Source organism: Emys orbicularis, chromosome 1 (genome assembly GCF_028017835.1).
Source record: "Emys orbicularis isolate rEmyOrb1 chromosome 1, rEmyOrb1.hap1, whole genome shotgun sequence".
NCBI classification, from domain to species: Eukaryota; Metazoa; Chordata; order Testudines; family Emydidae; genus Emys; species Emys orbicularis.
Window position 1 is genome coordinate 34,141,105 of NC_088683.1, and position 23,718 is coordinate 34,164,822.

Below are 23,718 nucleotides of genomic sequence, written 5' to 3' on the forward strand. Positions count from 1 at the left end.
GACCCCTGTGAAAGCAGAGATCGGTGGGCACAGGTGTCCCAGCCAGGAGATGTGGACTCTCCTTAAAGGTCCCCGGTCTGGCTTAACCTGTTCCTCCCCACTGTTCAAAGATAGGCTTCATTAGGAGCCTTTTGTTACTTTAAGTACTCAGTAGGAGCTGAAATCACTTGTGGTGAAGCAGTGTTTCTGCCCAGCCTCCTGAGATCTAAAAATCACTAAGAGACTGACCTACAGAGGTCACAGCAGAGAGGCAGGTGGCAGCAGGTGGTGGCTGATGGGCAGCTGTTGGGAGTGGCTGGTGAAAGTGGCGAGCAGTCCTGGCTGGTGGGAGCGGCCAGCAAAAGTGGTGAGCAGACAGCCAGCGGGAGCGGTTGGTAGGGTGGCCAGCCGGCCAGGAACAGCAACTGTCAGGGTGGCCACGTGGAGAGGAACAGTGTCTGCTCAGATGGTGGAGCAAGCTAGGTGCCTTCTTCCCCGGGTAGGAGGTGAACTCACACAGATGCACCTCTGAACCCTGCGTCCTCACTGACCAAAGACAACCACTTTGAGTGGGTATGGTGAAGGGGGCTTTCAGTGGTAGAACTCAAGAACATGAGGCAGAAGACTGCCACACACACACTGGGGTGGGTGTTCTGCTCACAGTTCTATGTTTATGAATCCTGCTTGTGGCATTTTCCTTAATTAATGTCATGTGACTTCTCTACTTTCATTAAAAGTTTCTTTTCTACACTCAGACTCTGTTCTGTGAGTGGGGAAGTATTGCCTCTCAGAGGCACCCAGGGGTGGTGTGTAATTTTCCCAGGTTACTGGGTGGGGGCTCGAGCTGGGTCTGTGTTGTATTGTTGAAAAGGGGCCCCTAGATATTGAACCTAGCCCTGGTTGCTGCTGGCTCCACCTGGCAGAATGGTTACACTTGCCTTAGACTTGTGAGTAGTATCAATAAAGTATGACCTCAGTATGTCAGCCTGGTATTCAAGGTACTTTTGTTACTTACTTTGAGTCAATAGATTTTTCCATGTTCTATAAACATTTGATTCCTCACACATACAGCAGAAGACATTATACAGTTAACATTTACCAGTTGTTACTACAGATATTTTCTGTTCTAAATTATGCCTCTAAGTTATTGCAGACGTATTCTTGCTAGAACTGCAAGAAAATTGGAATGTCTGTCCTACAGGAAATTCTGATATTTCAAAAATAGTTTGTCCCAAATCAGATTGAAAAGTTGAAATATCAGATTTTTTTTGTGGGATTAAAAATTCAGAAAAGTTTTTGATTCAGAAACATATAAATGTTTTGTTTCCAGTTAGTTCAACATTAAACTGTGCCTGCCTTTGATGCTGCAGTGCCTCATGGGAGTTGTAATTCAGATACCTCTTGTCCTGGACTCCCAGGGAGGACTACATTTCCCATGATGCACCTGCAGTCACATGACTCCCATGATGCTCCACATGGCTCAGTCATAGAGGAGATAGTGGGGCAATCTCATGGGAGATGTAGTCAGTGAAGAACCCAGCCCACAGGAGAGAATATGGGCATGAGACACCGCAGCAGCTTAGACAGATGCAATTTAATGTTGAACTGACCAATCTAAATGCTTCACTTTGGGTTGAATCAGCCCAGACCAAAAATATTTAATTTTAGATTTTCCTGACATAAAATTGAAGCCCTTTGGAAAATTTTGATTTTGTGTAAGCTGTTTTCCGTTAAAAAATCATTGAGAGAAAATTCCCAACCAGCTCTATAGTTTTCTAAGTACAGGAAAGCACAGTTTGGTAGCAGTTCCCAAATTTGGCTTTAAAATGGTGTTCAGTGTTTATCATTTCACTTTGTCACGTCTATTCAAATAGTTGCGTTTGGAAACAGCGATTGCAATCTAATGTTGTTAAAGCCAGCCAATTGCCACTATAACAACTGTAGACTCCAGTTACAATAGAGCTGTTAGCCAGTAGCCAGATAGAACCTCTTTTTTTTAAATGTGTTTTATGATTGTTCAAATTATTTCTCCTTAGAATGAGTTTAAATGTAATTGAAGTGTAATAAATCTATGATGTGGCATTATTGAAAGTGACTTATGCATTGGGGTCCTCCCCTCCCCCCCCCCCCCCACACTTACTAAGGGTCTGATCCGGTGTTGTACTGAATGCTTCTGTGAGGTGGTGAGCACCCTCAGCTCTCATGTAAGCCCAGGAGAGGAAAGACGCTCACTAACTAACAGGACTGAGCCTTAATTCAGTAGATTTATGTGTCTAGGTAACAAAACTACAGAACACCAGCCTGAGCTGTTTACTTGCTAAAAACACATTTCGGCAAAACAAACAAGCAAAACAAAAAATTAAAAATGTGGAGAGAGAGAGAGAGCGCGTTCTTGGTGAAGTTTTAATAATATAGAAAAACTAAGAGTAAACTGCAAAGAAAAGGGGGGAGGAACCAAAACACCCCCCCACACCCCCCCCAAAAAAAACAACCCCTGAAGAGTGGAGGACAAGACATGAGGAGATTCTGAGTACTAAATTTATACAGTTTAGAAAAGGGAAAACTAAAGGGAACATAATCAGAGTCTCTAAATACCTTCAAGCTCGTAATATAAATGAGGTCTATGAAGACAACAGAACAAGGAGCTAAAGAAGGAAAATTTTAGGCTAGAAATTATGAACAAGTTCTTAGGAGTAATTGGGTAGGGGATCAATAGGCTAGACTACCAAAGTACAGTTAGCAAACTCATGATTACTGCAAATGTTCATGAACAGGTGAGAGAGACTTCATAGGAAATGATGTAGTGAGCAAGCCTATAAAAATGTGAGGGATCAGAATGGGCTAAGTAGTCTCTTCTGGTCCAATTATATGAGAGTCTGGGAAAGAACATTCTTTCCAATATTTGTGACCCTCACTACTTTCTGCAGTTAAACTGTGAATTCAGCTCTCATAATGTGAAACATTCTTATTAGGTCTTTTCAAGCTGCCAACATTACAAACTTGTCATCTAGATCTGTTGAAGGAATACTGTCAAGTGTGGTTTGGCCACAAATTTAAGCTCTGGTCCTGCAATTTCGAACAATTTGAAGCCTAAATTTGGGCCAAACTAGAACTGATAGTGTCCCTTGAATAGATATGGGGCTCCATCTGGGGGCAAGGGTTGCCTGTGTAGATCTGACTGTAGGATCAGTAGTGTTCCGCATGTGACAGGTTGCCCCCCTTCAAGATGCTACCTGATGTGTTGAGATACCACTGAGACCGCCTGTTCTGCCAGCATGGGCCCCCTTTAACCTGTCTTGCTAAGCCAGGCTCTTATGCCTCATCTAGTACACACACAGGCAGGGCCACCTCCCACTGCAGACACAGACTGAAGTCAGTTCTGTGTTAGTCACGTGTACACCTCTTTTGAGGAATAAACCCAAAATAATACTGTCTTGCGCTGTAGAGAAATCTATACAATGTAAGCTCATAAATTTGCCCCCTCCCTCAAGGTGGAGGAGGATATGTACAACTTCTTGCCCCCCCCCCCCAGTTAGAAATTGCACAAACTGGGTTTAATAATAAACCAAAAAAATGTATAACTATAAAAAGCAGATTTAAAATGGTTAAAGTGATAACAAACAGAACAAAGCAGATTACTAAGCAAATAAAACAAAACAAGCAAACTAAGCTTGATTCACTAAAGAAATTGGCTACAAATAGTAATTTCTCATCCTAAATATTGTCAGTCAGATTACAGAGAGTCTTGAAAGCCAACAACACTGGCCTGCAGCTTGAAACTTCAGGTATTTCCACTCTCAGCCTGTACGCCCTTCCAGCCTGGGATCAACTCTTCTCCCCCCAGTTCAGTTCTTGCTTCCAGGTGTTTTTTAGTGTCTCTAAGGCCTTGGCTACACTTGCGAGTTACAGTGCTGTAAAGCCTCCCCCAGCGCTGTAACTCACTCCCTGTCCACACTGGCAGGGCACTTACAGCACTGAATCTCCCTGGGTACACCGCTGCAGGTACTCCACCTTCCCGAGAAGCATAAGAGATACAGCGGAGTGGCTACGACTCACGGGTGTGAGTGTAAATGCTTGCAGCACTGTACTAATCACCTTGTCAAGTGGCCAATCCTCTCCATTGTTGTGACCGGCTGCAGGAATGTGGAAGTGCCGGTTTCAAAGCTCGTACAACAGAGAAAAAGCAAACATTTTGCTGTCTGCTTTGAGTGAGTGAATGAATGAGGAGGGGGCCGGGAGTTCGGAACTTGCAAAATAGAGTGCTGACACGCTCCAAAAAGCACTCTCTCTCCCCCCACACTCCCTGTCACACTCCACCCACCCACCCCCATTTTGAAAAGCACATTGCAGCCACATGAATGCTGGGATAGCTGCCCATAATGCACCGCTCCCAATACAGCTGCAAATGTTGCAAGTGTGGCTATGCCACTGCGCTGGCAGCTGTCAATGTGGACAGACTGCAGCACTTTTCCCTACTCAGCTGTACGAAGACAGGTTTACCTCACAGCGCTGTACAGCTGCAAGTGTAGCCAAGGCCTTAGTGGGGAGGCAGAGGAGAACCATGATGATGTCATTCCCCTGCCTTATATAGCTCTTGTGTATGGCGGGAACCCTTTGTCTCCCAGTGGAAGAACATTGGCATTCCAAGGGATGGGTCCAGTACCAGGTGGCTCAATCCCATGTCTCTACAGGGCTGTGGCAGCCATTACTCACAGGCTGTCTGGAGCGTCCACAGGAAGACTAAGCCCTTTCATAGTCCATTATCTTTGCCAATGGGCCATCAGCCCTGTCTGGCTTTCCATTGTTGTACCTGAAGGGCTAGTTGTGGGTGATACCCAAAGTAGCACATTTGAAATACAGATACATGGTCAATATTTCTAACTTCAGATACAGAAATGATACAGGCATACAAATTGGATAATCACATTCAGTAAATCATAACCTTTCCAATGACATGTTACATGAGCCATCTTGCATAAAGTACATCTCAGTTATGTCATATCCATATCATAAGCATATTTTCATAAAGACAATGGAGTCTTTCAGGTTTTTTTTGTGTAAAAAAAAAAAAAAAAAAAAAAAATTCCAGGAATTTTTTTAGTGTTTATTTTCCAAGCATTAAAACCAGGATGAAATCTGGTTAAAATAATTTTAAAAATTGGGAAAAATCAGGGGGAAAAGAAAAATGGGGGAAAAAAACCTTTCACAATATACTAATTTTACTACAGTATAATGGAAACTTTTTTTTATGTACAAAGGTATTTTGTATCTCTCAGAGATAGTAGTTTTCCCAGAAATCCTGGTGTGCGTATGCTCGCATAATTTTCTCCAAAGTATTCTCACTCATGTTGAGCCTCTTGCTGTCTTGGAGGTAGTCCAACTTTGAATATAAGCACTCTGCGTCAATAGATCCAGGAGGTACACTCAAAGCTCGCCATGCCACTTTGCTGAAGTTGGGGAGTGTGTCTTGATGACTGTTCCGAAAAGCCAGCACATCCAGTTTCACATTGTCAGGTTTTGGCATGTTCATGTAAGTAGTAAATTCCCCTTTCAGATTTGAAATTTCATATTTAGTGGCAAATGGTTGAAACTCTGGCATAACAGTTGTCTGCTGCAAAATTCACCTTGAGGAAGAATCTTCGGCACCAAACACTTTGGGGTTCAGATTATGGGCCACGGTTTTCTCCCATTTCTCACAGAGCATTATGTTGAAGATTTTGAATGCTTTTTTGGTTTTCTCGTGTTCCATGATCAGAAAGCTTTCTAGAAACAGCTGGGTTTTCTCACCATATGTTTCTCCTGTAGCTTTTGTGCTCAATTCAGCTGAGATTTTGGTTGTCAGGATCCGGTAAACATCTGTCCTGGCAAACATGTTGGCAGTAGTTGGAGAAAACTCCAGTGTTTGCTGTGTGTCACACAGTGATTCAGAGTTTTCAACATTGAACATAACTTTGGTGTGCAGATTCTGAGAGTGTCAAGGCTGTATCCCCACTTTGAACTTTAGGGTACAAATGTAGGGGCCTGCATGAGGACTTCTAAGCTTAACTACCAGCTTAGTTCTGGTCCGCTGCCACCATTCCCTACCCTGGGAAGCTGTTAGAAACCTCTCACCAATTCCCTGGTGAATACAGATCCAAACTCCTTGGATCTTAAACAAGGAGAAATTGACCCTTCCCCCCTCCTTCCTTTCACCAACTCCTGGTGAATACAGATCCAAACCCCCTTGGATCTTAAAACAAGGAGAAATTGACCCTTCCCCCCTCCTTCCTTTCACCAACTCCTGGTGAATACAGATCCAAACCTCCTTGGATCTTAAAACAAGGAGAAATTGACCCTTCCCCCCTCCTTCCTTTCACCAACTCCTGGTGAATACAGATCCAAACCCCCTTGGATCTTAAAACAAGGAGAAATCAATCAGGTTCTTAAAAAGAAGGCTTTTAATTAAAGAAAAAGGTAAAAATCATCTCTGTAAAATCAGTATGGAAAATAACTTTACAGGGTAATCAAACTTAAAGAGCTCAGAGGACCCCCCTCTGTCTTAGGTTCAAAGTACAGCAAACAAAGATAAACACTCTAGTAAAAGGTACATTTACAAGTTGAGAAAACAAAGTAAAACTAAGACGCCTTGCCTGGCTTTTTTACGTACAAGTTTGAAATAAGAGAGACTTGTTTAGAAAGATGGGGAGAACCTGGATTGATGTCTGGTCCCTCCCAGTCCCAAGAGCGAACAACCCCTTAAAACAAAGAGCACACACAAAAGCCTTTTTCCCCCCCCCCCCAAGATTTGAAAGTATCTTGTCCCCTTATTGGTCCTTTGGGTCAGGTGTCAGCCAGGTTACCCGAGCTTCTTAACCCTTTACAGGTAAAAGGATTTTGGAGTCTCTGGCCAGGAGGGATTTTAGTACTGTACACAGGAGAGCTGTTACCCTTCCCTTTATAGTTATGACAGAGGGTCATTCTGGGTGTTTGCCAGTCTCTTCAGAGATTCTGCTTTTGAACCAACAAACTCAGGATGATCGAGGGGACGCATTAGCACAGTCCATGCATTATTTACATGACAGGCAGTGAAGTACAAGCTCATCCACCAATGTGGCACAATAGGGATAGGTCGTCAGCTCTGCACTTGTCTCGTACTGTGTAAAATAAAGGCTTCAACTTATTTGCATGCTTGAAAATGGCCCTGAATCCAATGATACAAAATTTCGCATCTTTAATTTCTTCCGTAGCAGTAGCTCCTGACAGTGCAACATTGATTGGATGAGCAGGACAGGTAGTAAGTAGCAGCTCTGGTTTCCGATTGAGTTTAATCTCACGTGAAAACTTAGCCATGTAGGAAGCAGAATCAGTGTTAGTTGTGGCCACATTTTCCCAAGTTAGTTAGTACGTCTCAAACATGTCAGTTCTTGCTGCATCGACAAAACAGGTGTCAGCATAGGGGATGAATGTCTCATCAGCACAAAACAATGAATTAAAAAAAATGAAAACAAAAGGCCAAGAATCGGACAGTCCAAAGCATCAGGAGACTCGTCAAAAATCGGACTGGACACCACATTCCACTCATTCCATCAGTTTAGATACTAAAAGCATCGTCATTTTCTTTCAGGTATTTATCAGTGAGGCTGTCTGCATTAGGGAGGATTGATAAACTGGTGTAAATCAGTAAAAAAGGAACTTTTAATAAAAGAAACTGGTAATTTATCAGTGAAAATCAGTAAAAACTGAAAACGCAGAACACTAAGGATCCAGGCCTTAGGTTTTGTAGAAATAAGCTTTTGCATTTATGGTTTTATGCATTTTTTTTTAATCCAGTGGGGGAAATATTTTAACTCCTTCCCCCAACCACCCTCCACTAATATTTCCCTACAGTGTTTGCAAACTAAACATTGTAACTAGAGCTGTCTGACAATTTTCCATGTGATAATTTTTCCAGGGGAAAATGCTCTTTTCACAAAATTGAAATTTTCTACAGGAAAAATTCAATTTTGCCAGAAAATTTTGATTTTTTTCAATGGGGGGAAAAAACCCAAAGAAGGCTCCCTGGCTGCTTGCCCCGAAAGTGAAATTGACAAGAGCCTTCTATCTACAGGGAAGACCAGGACCTTCCAGTGCAGTGTCTGTCCCAGTGATCACTCTATATCTGACCTATCAGTCCCCATCCTCAAAGGAAACCTGCACAACTCTTTCAAAAGAAGAGCCTGGGAGCTTAAATTCATAACTCTGCTAGAAACCCAGGATTTATGGCTTATTACAACAATCTGTAACCCACTAACCCCCTCTTTTTGTCCTATGTCTGTGGCTGCAGAGGTGTTAACGGGACACTCTATTTTGAATGGTCCCTTAGAATATGTTCTAACTGCTTATGCTAAACAATCTGTTCCACATTGTATTTAGCTGTGACACTGGGAGTGCCTTTCCCAGATCTGAAGCAGAGCTCTGTGTGGCTCAAAAGCTTGTCTCTCTCACCAACAGAAGTTGGTCCAATAAAAAAATATTACTGTACCCACCTTGCCTCTCAAAGAACCTTCCAGGTGGGCAGCTGGCAAGCTAAAAAGTTCTGTTTTAGTTCTGGAATTGCGCGTCTCTGGAAATCCCTTCCCACCAAAAAATTTGTATTTTTGGCTTTTTTGTCTTTTGATATGGAAAAAAAAATTTTTAATGCAAAATTTTACAGGACTGGATTTACCAGCCAGCTCTCATTGTGGCATTATGCTAGTGCTCGAGCATCTGGAAATGGAATTTACTTAAGAACAAAGTGAAACAGGCTCACCTTTGAATTTTCCAGGATGAGAGAAATGCAAAAGCAAGCAGCACAAATACAGAAAAGGTAAAGCTGTTTAAAATCCTTTCGGTATCAATTCTCTAAGGTGATCTTAACACAGTCAAGGAATTTTTAACCTTTAACAAAATCTCACCGTAGCACAAAATATACTGCTGAAGCACTGTACTAAACAGTTCTACATAGGCCCTGCTTGTGACTGATGGTGACCCAGTAAACATGGAAGAGGGCATGGCTGATGCAGTGCTGTTACATCTGGTAGTAGTAATGTGGGTTTATAGTGACATGTCTATTATAAATCCATGTTATATCTGCACTGAATCATATCTGCAGAGAGAGCTTCTTTCTCAGAAGCTGTACAGGCAGTGAAAACAGGGAAGGAAGGAGTTTCTCCCACTGGGACTCTGAGGAGCTCTCTAGGAGCAGAAAGGAGGGAGGGAGGGAAGCCTCTTTTCTCTGATGCTCAGAAGTTCTGCAGAGAGAAAAGCGAGAACTGGGGAAGGAGACTCTCTCTCCCCTAGAACACAGGAACTCTGTGAGGGAAGAAGATGAGGTTCCACCTACAATCCCTCTCCTGTCTCTGGCTCTCTGCACAGTATGGATTAGCTTCTTAATGTTTTATTTGCACCGTAAATGACCGCTTTTGCTCTGTGTAGCAATCTAAGGGTCTGTGCTGTTGTGGAAGATCTGGACCTGGGATGGTAACAGGGCTGTACTTAGGCATATGCAGAATACCTGGCTGCGTAGGGCACCTGCAAATTTGGGGCACCACTTTGGGTCTTAGTGTCCACCCTCCTGGCTCTTCCTATCCCTGATCTGACCCTTCCTGCAGGCTCCCACATCTGGCTGCTGCAGCCTGGTGACTCTTACTCTGGAGGTTTCAGAGTAGTAGCCGTGTTAGTCTGTGGCCTTGGCTACACTCGGGACTTCACAGCGCTGCCGTGGCAGCGCTGTGAAGTGCAAGTGTAGTCGCGCCGCCAGCGCTGCGAGAGAGCTCTCACAGCACTGTATGTACTCCACCTCTCCGAGGGGAATAGCTTGCAGCACTACGAGCAAGCGTGCAGCGCTGCAGGCTCTGATTACACTGGCGCTTTACAGCGCTGTACTCGCTGCGCTCAGGGGGGTGTTTTTCACACCCCTGAGCGCAGCAAGTTGCAGCACTGTACACTGCCAGTGTAGCCAAGGCCTGTATCTGCAAAAAGAACAGGAGTACTTGTGGCACCTTAGAGACTAATAAATAAATTTGTTAGGCCTTGGCTACACTTGCGAGTTACAGCGCCGTAAAGCCGCCCCCCGCACTGGCAAGGCATTTGCAGCGCTGTATCTCCGTGGTTGCAGCGCTGCATGTACTCCACCTCTCCGAGAGGAATAGCAAGTATTGTGCTGCCGCTGCAGTGCTGCGGTGCCAGTGTGGCTGCCCAATGCGCTGTGAATGGCCTCCAGAATTATTCGGCAGTATCCCACAATGCCTGTTCTAGCCACTCTGGTCATCAGTTCAAACTCTACTGCCCTGGCCTCAGGTAACCAACCATGTGACCCACCCTTTACATTCCCCGGGAATTTTAAAAATCCCCTTCCTGTTTGCTCAGCCCGGCGTGGCGTGGAGTGCTATCAGCGAATCTTTCCAGGTGACCATGCCTCCACGCGCCAAGTGAGCCCCAGCATGGAGCAATGGCGAGTTGCTGGACCTCATCAGTGTTTGTGGGGAGGAAGCTGTACAGTCCCAGCTGCGCTCCAGCCGTAGGAATTAAGATACCTTCGGGAAGGTATCAAAAGACATGATGGAAAGGGGCCATGACCGGGACACCCTGAAGTGCAGGATTAAAGTGAAGGAGCTGCAGAGTGCCTACCGCAAAGCCCGCGATGCAAACGGCCGCTCGGGTGCTCCCCCCGCGACCTGCCGATTCTACAAAGAGCTGGATGCGATACTTGGGGTTAACCCCACCTCCACTCCGAGCACAACCATGGACACTTCAGAGCCGGTGGGCGGGGGAGGGGGGGAGGAAGAGGAGGAAAACGGGAGTGATGGTGGTGTGCCGGATGGAGACACCCCGGAATCCCTGGAGCCATGCAGCCAGGAGCTCTTTTCGAGCCAGGAGGAAGGTAGCCAGTCGCAGCAGCCGGTACTTGGTGGAGGACAAACAGAAGAGCAGGTTCCCGGTAAGCGGGTTTTTCTTTCGGGAAGGAATTTTTTCGGTGCGGGCTCTTTGGGAGAGGAGGGTTAGGCATGCATGCCTAGATGCGGAATAGTGCATTGATGTGGTTTATCACATCGCGGTAATTGGCCGCGGTAATCTCCTCGAATGTCTCATCCAGAATGTGTGCAATGCGCTTGCGCAGGTTTATCGGGAGAGCCACCATGGTCCTTGTCCCAGCCAGGCTAACGTGTCTGCGAGGGGCGGGGGGACCATTGCTGCACACAGGCAAGCTGCATATGGGCCAGGGCGGAAGCCGCATTGCAGTAGAAGACCCTCCCTTGCTTCCCAGGTCACCCTCAGCAGCGAGATATCGTCCAGGATGAACTCCTGTGGAAAATGTTGGGACAGTGTTCAGTGTAGGTGCCCCCTGAAGCTGTTGGCTCTCCCCAAGGCACAGAAACCCAGAGGACAGTGCAGCCCTGAAACCATCAGTCCCCCTTACTCACCATTTTGAGGCTCCCGTGGGATATGTGTGCTCTGTTTCGGACGGGAAAATTATGCTATTGTATAGACCCTGTGTGTTTTCTACTCCTTAAGTGTGGAGGGAATCATTACTCTGTCTGGTATAAACAATGCTGCCTCTGTTAAATGTTGCATTTTGCCTATACAGCTGCATCAACCTTGAGACCTCAGCCATCCCTCTTATTGCCTGCTCAGAGACTGCAAAGACTCAGGAAGAGACCGCGAAAAAGCAAAGAAGACATGCTGCAAGAAGTGATGCGGCAATCTATTAAAGAGAATGAGAAAGCACAGAACTGGAGGGAGAGAGAAAGCAGGATCCACCAGGAAAACGCAGCGCACCGGCGGCAAAGCACTGATAGGCTCATAAGCATCCTGGAGCGCCAAGCAGATGCTATCCAGGAGCTGGTAGCCATGCAGAAAGAGGAGCAGTACCACAAATGCCACCCCCCCTACAGCCCTTGTCCCAAAACTCTTTCCGTTGTGCCCCACTGTCACCTCCAAACCACTTTCCCCAACTTCCGTGTTCTTCACGCCACCCGCTGCCTCCAACACCAGTATCTTCACCACCCAGCCCTGAAAACCACGACCCTTACCCTCTGCACTCAACCCCCATCACCATGCAGTATAGCTGTCCTGAAGTGCAGCACTCACTGCACAGCACACCAGACAGGACATACGTGAATCTGTGATTGTACCGTTCCCCACTCCACCCCCTTGTTTCTTTTCAATAAATTTTTTTTTCTTTTCAATAAATGGATTTTTTGGCTTTGAAAACATTCTTTATTATTGCATAAAGTAAAAGACTCCTTAGCCCAGGAAATAAACAGGCACTGCAAGTCTGCTTGTCTGCTTAGCAAACACTGATTCCTAAAGATTGGAACTACTGCACTTCACACCCGTGCAGGGCACCAGATATCACTGCTGGTTTTCAGCCTCAAATTGCTCCCTCAAGGCATCCCTAATCCTTGCAGACCCACGCTGGGCCCCTGTAATAGCCCTGCTCTCTAGCTGTGCAAATTCAGCCTCCAGGTGTTGAACCTCAGAGGTCCATGCCTGAGTGAAGCTTTCATCCTTCCCTTCACAAATATTATGGAGGGCACAGCACGCGGATATAACCGCGGGGATGCTGTTTTCGGCCAAGTCCAGCTTCCCATACAGAGATCGCCAGCGGGCCTTTAAACGGCCAAAGGCACGCTCCACAGTCATTCGGCACCGGCTCAGCCTGTAGTTGAACCGTTCCTTGCTGCTGTCAAGGCTCCCTGTGTAGGGTTTCATGAGCCACGGCATTAACAGGTAAGCAGGATCTCCAAGGATCACAATGGGCATTTCAACTTCCCCTACCGTGATCTTCCGCTCTGGGAAAAAAGTCCTGGCCTGCATCTTCCTGAACAGCCAAGTGTTCCGAAAGATGCGTGCGTCATGCACCTTTCCGGGCCAGCCTGTGTTAATGTCAATGAAACGCCCACGGTGATCCACAAGCGCCTGGAGAACCATAGAGAAATACCCCTTCCGATTAACGTACTCGGATCCTAGGTGGGGTGGTGCCAGAATAGGAATGTGCGTCCCATCTATCGCCCCTCCACAGTTAGGGAACCCCATTTGTGCAAAGCCAGCCACTATTTCCTGCACGTTACCCAGAGTCACGGTTCTTCTGAGTAGGATGCGATTAATGGCCTTGCAAACTTGCATCAACACGATTCCAACGGTCGACTTTCCCACTCCAAACTGGTTTGTGACCGACCGGTAGCTGTCTGGAGTTGCCAGCTTCCAAATTGCAATAGCCACCCGCTTCTCCACTGGCAGGGCAGCTCTCAATCTCGTGTCCTTACGCCGCAGGGTGGGGGCGAGCTCCTCACACAGTCCCATGAAAGTGTCTTTTCTCATCCGAAAGTTCTGCAGCCACTGCTCGTCATTCCAGACTTCCATGATGATGTGATCCCACCACTCAGTGCTTGTTTCCCGAGCCCAAAAGCGGCGTTCCACGGTGCTGAGCATGTCCGTGAATGCCACAAGCAATTTTGTGTCGTACGCGTTACGCGGCTCGATAGCATCGTTGGACTCCTCACCCTCACTCTCACTGTTACTTTGGATCTTAAGGAATAGTTCAACAGCCAAACGTGACGTGCTGGCGAAACTCGTCAGCATACGCCTCAGCAGTTCGGACTCCATTTCCCGCAGACAGATCGCGCTGCACAGAAACCGTTGAAAGATGGCGCCAAAGGTGGACGGAAACAAAGGGATTTCTGGGATGCGAAGCGATGCATCACGGGGCATTGGGACAGGACCCAGAATCCCCCACACCCACACCCCCTTCCCACAACCCACGGCGCCAGAATGGGAAAAGGTGCTCTGTGGGATAGCTGCCCATAATGCACCGCTCCCAACAGCGCTGCAATTGCCGCAAATGTGGCCACGACAGTGCGCTGGGCAGCTGTCAGTGTGGACAGACTGCAGCGCTTTCCCTACTCAGCTGCATGAAGTCAGGTTTAACTCACAGCACTGTACATCTGCAAGTGTAGCCAAGGCCTCAGTCTCTAAGGTGCCACAAGTACTCCTGTTCTTTTCCCTCTGGAGGGGATCTAGTAACTTAAAAGTGAAAAAGCCTTCCAGCCTGCCAGACCTATTAGCACAACACTGAAACTGTTAAAGAGCCATTCAAGTGGTAATGAAGCCATTTTACAGGCATTTACCAAACCCCAGGTATATACTGTCAGTTTCTGAATTTACTGACAAAAACAGTTGTGCGTTCCTGTAATATTTACTCAGAACATGTTAGTCTACAGGACCTTAGTTTAAAATTTGCTTTAAAATATTTCATTAGTGAGTTGGTGAAGATTATAAAATCACATCTCTAAAAAATCCTTGCATAGATTTTTAGATGCACAATCATCTTTAACCTTAAATGCGTGGATCTTCAGACATATAGTTTTTTAAATAAATCCTTCAAAAGACCACCCTTATCTAAAATACACATTTTAATTTTAATTACTATAGTAAAAAAAAAACTTGCTTCCAAAGTCTTCCTGTCCTTTCTGTCCATCCCTTTCTCCCTCTCCCGCCCGCCATTGAAGAGAGCCCTTAAATGGACAACACCCTTTTCCTTCCAGATAGCTGGACAAAGAGTTTCCTTTTCTTTACTTCTGACTATCTGATGAACTAGATTTAAGAGAACCCTCCAGCAAAATCAGTACTTAGTAAGATATAAAATCCTTTGTTATGCCTAAAATCTTTGGAAACATATTTTTTAAAGTTGGTGAAATTTCATAAACATGTCTATTGTTATGGAGATCACATAAAGTAAATTAGTTCCCTTTTTCTAAAAGCAATGAACATTGTTATGAACACACTAAACCTCTGTGACTGATTAATTTAAAATAATGTCTTTGGGTATGTCTATACTACCCACCGCAGACGCGATAAATCAACCCCTGAGCGCTCTCCCGTTGACTCCTGTACTCCAGCACCGCGAGAGGTGCAGGCAGAATCAATGGGGGAGCAGCAGCAGTCGACTCACCGCAGTGAAGACACCACGGTGAGTAGGTCTAAGTACGTCGACTTCAGCTATGTTATTCACGTAGCTGAAGTTGCATAACTTAGATCAATCTCCCCCGCTAGTGTAGACCAGGCCTTTGTTTCAGTGAGTTAAATATGTAGTAATCTGGAATGATTACTTTATGAAGGCTTAAGAGTACATTTAAAATATAAAATCAGCTTAGAAATACTGATTAAGAAAATGTAAAACAGAGAAGAGCTGTATCATGTATTCCATACTATTTAATGTTGTATTCAGCAAGACAGCTGACTCGCCCTTACTTCAAAGTTTTTGCTAATAAATCTCTGACAAACTTCAGGGCATATCAAAAAACCTGTGACTGACATTTTTTATTCCCAAGTTTAGTGCTTTTAATTAGGTACCTTCTGCATGTCCAATCTTCACCATCTGGCATTCAGTGGAAAACATGCTCCATTTTCTTTAGAAAGAAATTGCAGAAGAATGGTTTTTTTTCAAATGTCATTTGCTTCATTTGGGTTCAGGGATTTGAGTGGGAGGGAAGAGAGGAGCGGGACAGTGGGGAGAGGGCGGGGCCTGGGCAAAGTGTGATGGGGTCTGGGGCTGAGCAGGGGTGGAGTATGGGCAGGGCCACAGGCAGAAGAGGTGTGCTGGGGAGCTAGCCTCCCCAAGCAGCAGCTTCATCCGCTGCCCATGACAGCAGGTAAGAGCAGGTCAGCTCCAGCGCGCACTGCAGTCTCCTTAGGCAGGGACCGTATTCACAGCCGAATGTGCCGGCTCCGCGCATTCTGCGTGAGAGAGAAGGTACGGGGGGAACTGTGACTCTCCACCACTGTGAGGCGGGCTGGGTGTCTCGGTATGCTTTGCTGCCTCGTCCCTCCCAATACCCACCCCCCCCCGGGCTGCGAGCCTAGGCTGCCATGGGCATAGGGGCACCAGTTTAATAATACTGCGTAGGGCCCGATAAATCCTAAGGATAGCCCTGGATGGTAAGTACTGTGCAGGGGGCAGATGATGGGGTGGCAGGGGCCAAAGAGAAGGAAGTTAATTCCAGAAGGTGCCTTCTAAGTGGAGGCCCCAAGTCCACTGTCCTTCCTCCACCCAGGCCACCCTCAGAAGCACAGAGAATTCAGTCCAAGCCCAAACTCAGAGATGTCTTGTGTAGCTAAATTGTGTGAGCCTAAAGCTTTTGGTATGGAGCTTGAAGCTTGATTGGAAGGACAGGTTTTCCCCTCTCTGGGCCCTGTGTCCCCCAGATCACTGCCTTCCCAACCTATCCACGCTGTCACCTGAACCAGTTTCTGCCACACACTCCGCTCTAATTTTGCCTTCGGTTGGCTGGTTCAGTAGTTTGGAGTATGTATGCTTCATAGCGTATGTTTTAAAAGTAGCAGGGTCTAAGTATCCATTTAGGACCCTGTTCAGCAAAGCTCTTATGCACTTGCTTATCGTTAAACATGGCTAAGGCTACATTTTAGTCAGGGGTATTTTTAGTAAATAAAAAAATAAATTAAAAAATGTAAATGTCATGGACAGGTCACGGGCCATAAACAAAAATTCACAGGCCCGTGACCTGTCCATGACTTTTACTAAAAATACCTGCCCTGACTAAAACTTGGGTGGCGGGGCCCAAGTGCTCTGGGGAGGGAGCAGTCCAGGGGCGCCATGGGTGTTGGGGGAGGTACCCCAGGACCCCTGTTGGTACTGGGAGGGGAGGGATTGGTGGGGCTGGCAGGGGCTTCCTATCTGGCTCCACCTCCCTGTAGCTCCTAGGTGGTGGAGGCAGGGGCTCCGCTGCTCCTGCCAGAAGCGCTGGCTGCCGCAGCTCCCATTGGCTGGGAACCACAGCCAATAGGAGTTGTGGGGGCGGGGCCTGCGGGGGCATGCAGTTCGTGGCGTGGAGACCTCCCTCTACTGCTCCGCCGCCTAGGAGCGGCAGGGGGTCATGCCAGTGGGAACTAAGGACCCCCCAATCCCAAAGTAAGCACCCACCCTGCACTCCCCAACCCCCCACCCCTAGCCCTGAGCCCTCTCCCACACACCCAAACTGCTGCTGCTGCTGCCGTGACCTCCGTGACAGACTCGCATCCTTAAACATGAGTAGCCTTATTGATTCCAATGGGGCTACTCGTGCTTAAAGTTAAGCAGATGCTTAAATACTTTGGTGAATCGCCTAAGATATGTAATATTTGAATTTTATTGTGAAGTGCTGTGCAATTGGAGGACACCTAACTACTTGATAGATAAGAGAAAAATATTAGCATGAACATAATTGGAATGTTTGGTATGATTATTTTGTAATAATGTGTTGGTTACATGATGGCGATGGACAGTATGCTATACTGAAGTTGGAAGTCTGAACTTGTATAGTAAATATATATTGTCAGTGGATAAATCTGTGTAGTGTGCTATTGATATGTTCCATTGAAATTTTGGAGAAAATATGTCACTGTTTTGATACTCATGGCTATGTATGTTAACTTTTGAAGCTTTAAAAAGCATAGGGATTGTCATCAAAATGTTTTTTTCCAAAGGAAAACAGTTTCTGAAAACATTTTTGATTTAAAATCAAAACAAAATATTTCAAGTTGTTCACCCAAATCAAAACATTTCAGTTTGTTGATCTGCACTGAAACATTTTGGGTCAATTCAACATTAATCTGTCCCCCTGAACTGCCCTGGTGCCCTGTGGGAATTTGGGTTCCTTGTGGCACCCTTCTGTATGGGGTTGGATGCATTGCAGGCTCTTCTCTGGTTTAACTGCCATGACTGTGGTGGATCATGGGAGATATAGTCCAGCCAGGGACCGTAGCCCATAGCAGAGAATGGGGGCATGAAGCAACTGAAGTGCAGCTTCAAGGAAGCACTGCTGTGGCTCAGGCAGACACAGTTCAGTGCTGAATCTAGCTAGAATGAAACATTTAGGCATTTCTAGGTGGTTGTTTTTTAACTTTCTGTTCTGTGAAAGATATCCATAGTTTGCCTTTCCATCCCTGTAACCCGATGGGCTCCCTCACTAGCTCAGTTAGAATTCAGAGCCATTCCCAAGTCTCTTTTCAGGTCCTTCCTTTGGGGAACATTTAAATCCCTCATTCAAAGTTGCAACACTGACCGACCCTTGTGCTAGACAGGGGCAGCTAGTGTGATGTGGCTTTGGTATTTAGCATTTAACCCTTTGGATACTTCCATGTTTTTTATAAAGTTTAATATCTTTTTAAATAAGAAAATGTGTTCCTGGCTGGGACAGCCAAAACTGGAAGAATGGGGAGAGATTCTGAATCTTTTTTGGTAATAAATAGCAGCTAAGAACTGCAGGAGGGGAACAAAAAAAGTTTTTAAAAAGTGCCCCTCTGGAGCAATAGCGGGGTGAAATGCACAACACTGAGCCTTAAGGCGCCTCTAAGTAATCTAACTGTCACAGTGTTAAACCTTGGAATAAATGCTAGTAAGTAATCCTGTGACAATGTATAATGTGTGATTTTTTTGGGGGGGAAATTTTTAAGCATGCTAAAAACGGTAATTGAAAGCAAATTCAAAGGTCTCATGGTAATACTGCCTCTCAGCTATTACCTGTGAATAAAGGTAAAGCTTTGCACAGCAGAGAAACCATTACAAACCTGGTCTGTTGTACAAGAGGGGAAACTGAGGTACACAACCTCAAGAATTTCACAAATGAACAGTGGAATAGTTCACCCTTTCCCTTTTAAAGGTAAAAACCTAGCCTGCCTATACAAACAAGAAAAGTATGAAGGTAACTTTTCTGTTTCCTGCAGTTAGCAAAAAGATTTGTAAAAGAAAGGAGTATTTTTAAGCAATAATCTGTTTTCACTAAGGAGCTGGGAAATGTTTATTTTGTTTTTCAGACACAATATGGGCAAACTGGCACCAGTGGAAGAACAACCCAGAACACCATGGGTCTACTGTCGCAACAAAAATTGTTGTGTGTTTTGCAGTTTTTGTCGTGTTGTTACTGTTATTTTGCCGGATATTGTACAAGAAGGGTTAACGCATCTAGCAGCAAACACCATCCATTCCTTACCTAGTCTTTGACCAGTTAGGGCCCAGTCTGCTGCTATTAAAAACAAGAAATAAAGAGCAAAAATGGGTTTATTGCACACAAATAAAAAGGCACAAAATGGGAATTAAAAATGAAAATAAATAAATTCTGTTGCATGCATCTTACAGGTAAACCCCTAAAGGAAAACAAGGATGCCCTGGCCTGGAATAAAACAATCAGTGCTGCTATTCTTGCTAGTGTAAGCCCTACCACCATTTAGGGGCGTAACAGTTCACGTTTCCTTCCTTTGCTACTTTACAGTGCTGGATTTGGGTCTGGTATAGCAAGCCAACCCTAGCAAAGAAAAGAGGTCCCAACTGTGGGCTGGAGAGCGAGCCCACCCCACACTCAATCTGCAGTGGCAGATTCTGTCCCAGGCTACCTGTTCTAAGCATTGCAACCCTATGAATTAGGTCACAGCACCACTCAGGGCTGCATGTCTGCCCAGTCTATGAAAAGGACGATGTGCCAAACCTGAAGCAGGGAGCTGGGCCCATAGAGTTTATTAAAATTCACAATTACTGTGAATACTGTGACCTGCACACCAAAATCATAGCCTTGACCAGCAACAGTCCCACTGACCACTCAGTCTTCTTTGAGACTTCTGTCCTATGGGAAATTCTGATATTTCTGCAGCTGGGTTTGGCCCGAGCGTGGAACAGCCAGGAAATGGTTAAGGGGGGCCTGTCACATGATTCATCGGGGCTTTAAAGGAAGGGGTATGTCCATTTCCAGGACAGAGCGATGCAGCAGGAAAGCCCTGTTGTCATTGGCAACTGGGAGTCACTTTTGTTTTGTGTTATCTTGTGAGGTTTTATGTTTATTCATAAACCATGCCCTGAGGAAGGACTCTGAGAAAGAGACTTGGGTGTGGCACTGAATTCTTCCTGGGCTAGTGAGAGAGCCCATGAGTTTACACATGGTGGAGAACACAGGGAAACTGCCACAGCCTGAAACTAGATCCTGAAGCCCTACAAGAATAACAGCAGCTGAGGCAGCTTTTGGCACAGTGACAGCAACAGCAATACCAACAGCTACAAATGCAGCAACCGCAGATTAAACAGCAACAGGAAAGCCAGCAGCAGTTACTGCTCCAACTATTGGCTCAGAATGGCCAGGATTCACAGGTTGATGTAATGCTGTGGCTACCCGTAGGTAGGGGAGGATTTCTCATTAAGATGGGGCCAGAGGGTGACTCTAAAGCCTTCCTAGAGACCTTTGAACATGTGGCAGATGCCCAGGAGCTCTGGGCCCTCAAAATAGCTCCTTGATTGACCAGGGAGTCCCAGGCTGTTTATTGTGCTATGGCTGGGGCCTTGGCAAAGAACAATGGGCTGCTGAAAGCAGCCATCTTGGATTGCTTGGGTCTCAGTGAGGAGGAATATCATGACTCTTTCAGACAAAACTTGTCGCAAACTCTGAGCCTCAAGCAGAGGTTCAGTGGTTATGGGATTTCTGCTGTCACTAGTTCTGGCCAGAGATCCTGTCCCCTGAAATTGTGGCGGTGGTGGCCTGGAGAAATTTGGTCAGATCCTACTAATAGGGCCCAAGAAGTGGATTTGTCACCACCAGGAGAACTTTCTGGAGGTACTACTGAGGCTTTTGAAACCAGCCCCTCTATGAAAGCGAGGCCAGTAGTAGCTGGGACTATGAAGGGATGGCCAGGGTTACAAGGCCCACACTGGGAAGGATTCCACTAGCTATGGGGAGGTCGAGACCTGGGCTAGACCCCAGTATCAGGCCTATGACTGGGAACAAGGAACATGCAGTGATGGGATCCTTGGCTAAAGGGACCAGGGAGTCCATAGTGGGATTGGAGTGGCCCCTTTTGCTTCTGTTGTGGGCAAGAAGTCCTCAGGTATTGGGATTGTCCCAGTGTGGAGTCTGATTATGCCTAAACCTGAGCCTTTGAAACCCAAGAGGAACCCCCTGATTCAAAAGCCTATGTAGTTCCAGTCATAGTAAATGGGACAATGGTGTTAGGCCTGGTGGATTCAGGTTCAGGGCAGACATATGTGCCTGGACAGCTAATTATTTCAGAGATTCTGCACAGTGGAAAGTGATTAAATATAGGCTGCGTCCATGGAAACAGCCAGCCCTACCTATGACTATAGCTTTCCCTGGGAGGCCTTAATATGTATGACAGTAGCTGTAGCTAAACAGCTGCCTTTCCCAGTTGGGGCTGGGATTTGGGCTCTTTAGCCAATCTTTTACCGCAGGCAGCTGGGGCAGGCTCAGACTCAGGCATCAACATGCAGCAGGTGAGTGCGCCAGAACAGGTCTTTATCTTCTCTGATCCCAAACTCTTCAGTACCCAACCCAGGCCTTGAAGGGAACGTTGTCATACCAGGAAGGAGACTCTTGGAGTCCAAGGGGCCTAGGGAAAAGAGAAAAGGCACAGTACAATGTAATCTGGACCCCACAGAGGGGCCCTGTGAGGACCAGATCCCTCTGTGGTAGATGCCCAGACCACAGCTAGCAAATCTGGTTTTCTTCAAAGCCAGTGGGATGATGCAGTGTTCAGTAGCTCCAGGGATGGCTGGCTAGGGTATATGAAGTACTTTTATTGACTCTGTCCAGGATTGTCTGTACCCCTAATTCAAGATCAAGGGAGACATCCCAGTAAGAGTCATCCAGACACAGACAGGAACACTCCCAGGTTAGTCTTTTCAAAAGGTTGGGCTGGCTTCCTTTGAGGACACAGTAACAACCACGTGAGTGAAACAAGACAGTCACTACGCTCTCGAACGAACGCACACAGAAAAATGATAGAAGTCAAAAACACCCTATCACCCATGGGTGAACACTTTTCACAAAACGATCACTCCGTATCTGACGTCTCAGTTCTCATCCTCAAAGGAAACCCTCCCAACACTTTCAAAAGAGAAGCCTGGGAGCGTAACTTCATAACCTTGCTAGACATACACACACACACACAAAAGGTCTGAATAAAGACACTGGATTTATGGCTTATTACAACAATCTGTAACCCATTAACCCTCCCCCTTTTGTTCTATGACTGCAGAGGTATTAATGGGCCACTTGGTCCCTTAGAATATGTGTTCACCTCTGGCACAAGCCATTGGGTTTGCGCCTTCATGGCCATTGGGGAGGGGCACATTTAAATATTTTCTTTGGACAAACATTACTTAACTGAATTATTGTTTATTTTACACCATTTCATTCTCCCTATCTATCCCCCAGTGGTTCCCAGTGAGCTTCTCCCTTTCTTATTATTCCCCTAGGGCTCATGGGGACCACCTTAGTTGCCATCTCATTCCAAGGTACTACTGCAACTATTACCCAGGTGCTAGCCCCCTAGTTGAGCATTTTGTATTTCCATACACACCTTCTTCCCCCAAGTTAGCCTTTTGAAGCTATCCCCTCCCCCCACATATCATAAGGTTCCCTGTTCATTGAGTTAACCGCAGGTTCACCTTTGCCACCCTTTTTCATTCTCTTGCAATTGTAGATAGTTGCTGTGCCAGTAGTTCATTGATTTGTTGTTGAAGTTTTACATTTTAGCTTATTAATTACTTAGTTATCTAACAGTCCCCCAGATTCCATACACCCAACCCTGTGGTTCCAACTTCCCATAGATCCCTTCTATGTATGTGCTGCAGTTGGGGTGTACCTGGTCCGCCCCCCTTTCTCTGGGGTGTACCACCCATCCATGTAATGGACTGAAAGGACACATTGATGAGCTCTGGTTGCACCCGCTCCCACAGTGGCTCCCACATGTTTGCCCATAAGTATTTCCAGCTCCAGGCTGCAGCCAGCTTAAATCAGAATCCTTCCAGCTTGGCATCCATAGTGCCTGTAGGGTTACATTCTGCAAAGCAGTTAAATTGGTATATTCCCAGCATTTTAGGGGAGACTTCATGCCCAGGCTGGAAGCTTAAGGATTGTCCTTTATGGAGGTACCATTATGATTACACATGGTAATACCACACTCCAATTGTGGAACCCCATAACCCAAACACCCCAGGAGGCCGGAGAGTGATATTTTTCGGCCCTTTGTGATAAACCACCTATCTGGATGACTGTTTCCCACTGTCATTTATTATGGCATATTTTAAGGAATACCATGCAATATTTCCTGATAAATTTGATATTTTTATACCGGGTTAGGATTTCCCCCTCCAATTCATACACCACATACCAACATTGCCAAATTCCCAGGGGGGGCTAATAGTACAGTTTTTCACTGGTAAATCCTTAAAGTCCTTATTTGTCTCATTACTAGGATTTGGGTGGTTGTGAACTTTCCCTGACTGAGGGTTTTTTCTCAGCACCTCTGCCATGAAATTGACTAAAAATGTGCATGACAAAATCATTGCCTTCTTGATGATGAACAATCTGCTATTACAGGGGTTCTCAAACTTTTTTTTGCTGGGCCCCCCTTTGAAAATATTAAAATATTTCAGGCTGTGACAACCCCCCACAAAAGTGATCGCAAATTACTGTACGTACTCATAAGAGCGCACACATGGTATTGCCACCCTTCCTTCTGTGCTGCTGCTGGTGGCAGTGCTGCCTTCAGAACTAGGTGGCCAGAGAGCAGCAGCTGCTTTTCCCCCCTCCCTTTGAGCTCCCCCTGCCCCTGGCTATATTTTTTGTGATCTCGTGACCCCCTTTTGGGTTGGGACCCCCAGTTTGAGAAATGCTGAGCTATTACATAGAAGAGGAATTGACTGCATTCCTTAGCTGGGCATTTTGAGACTGACATTTTTGG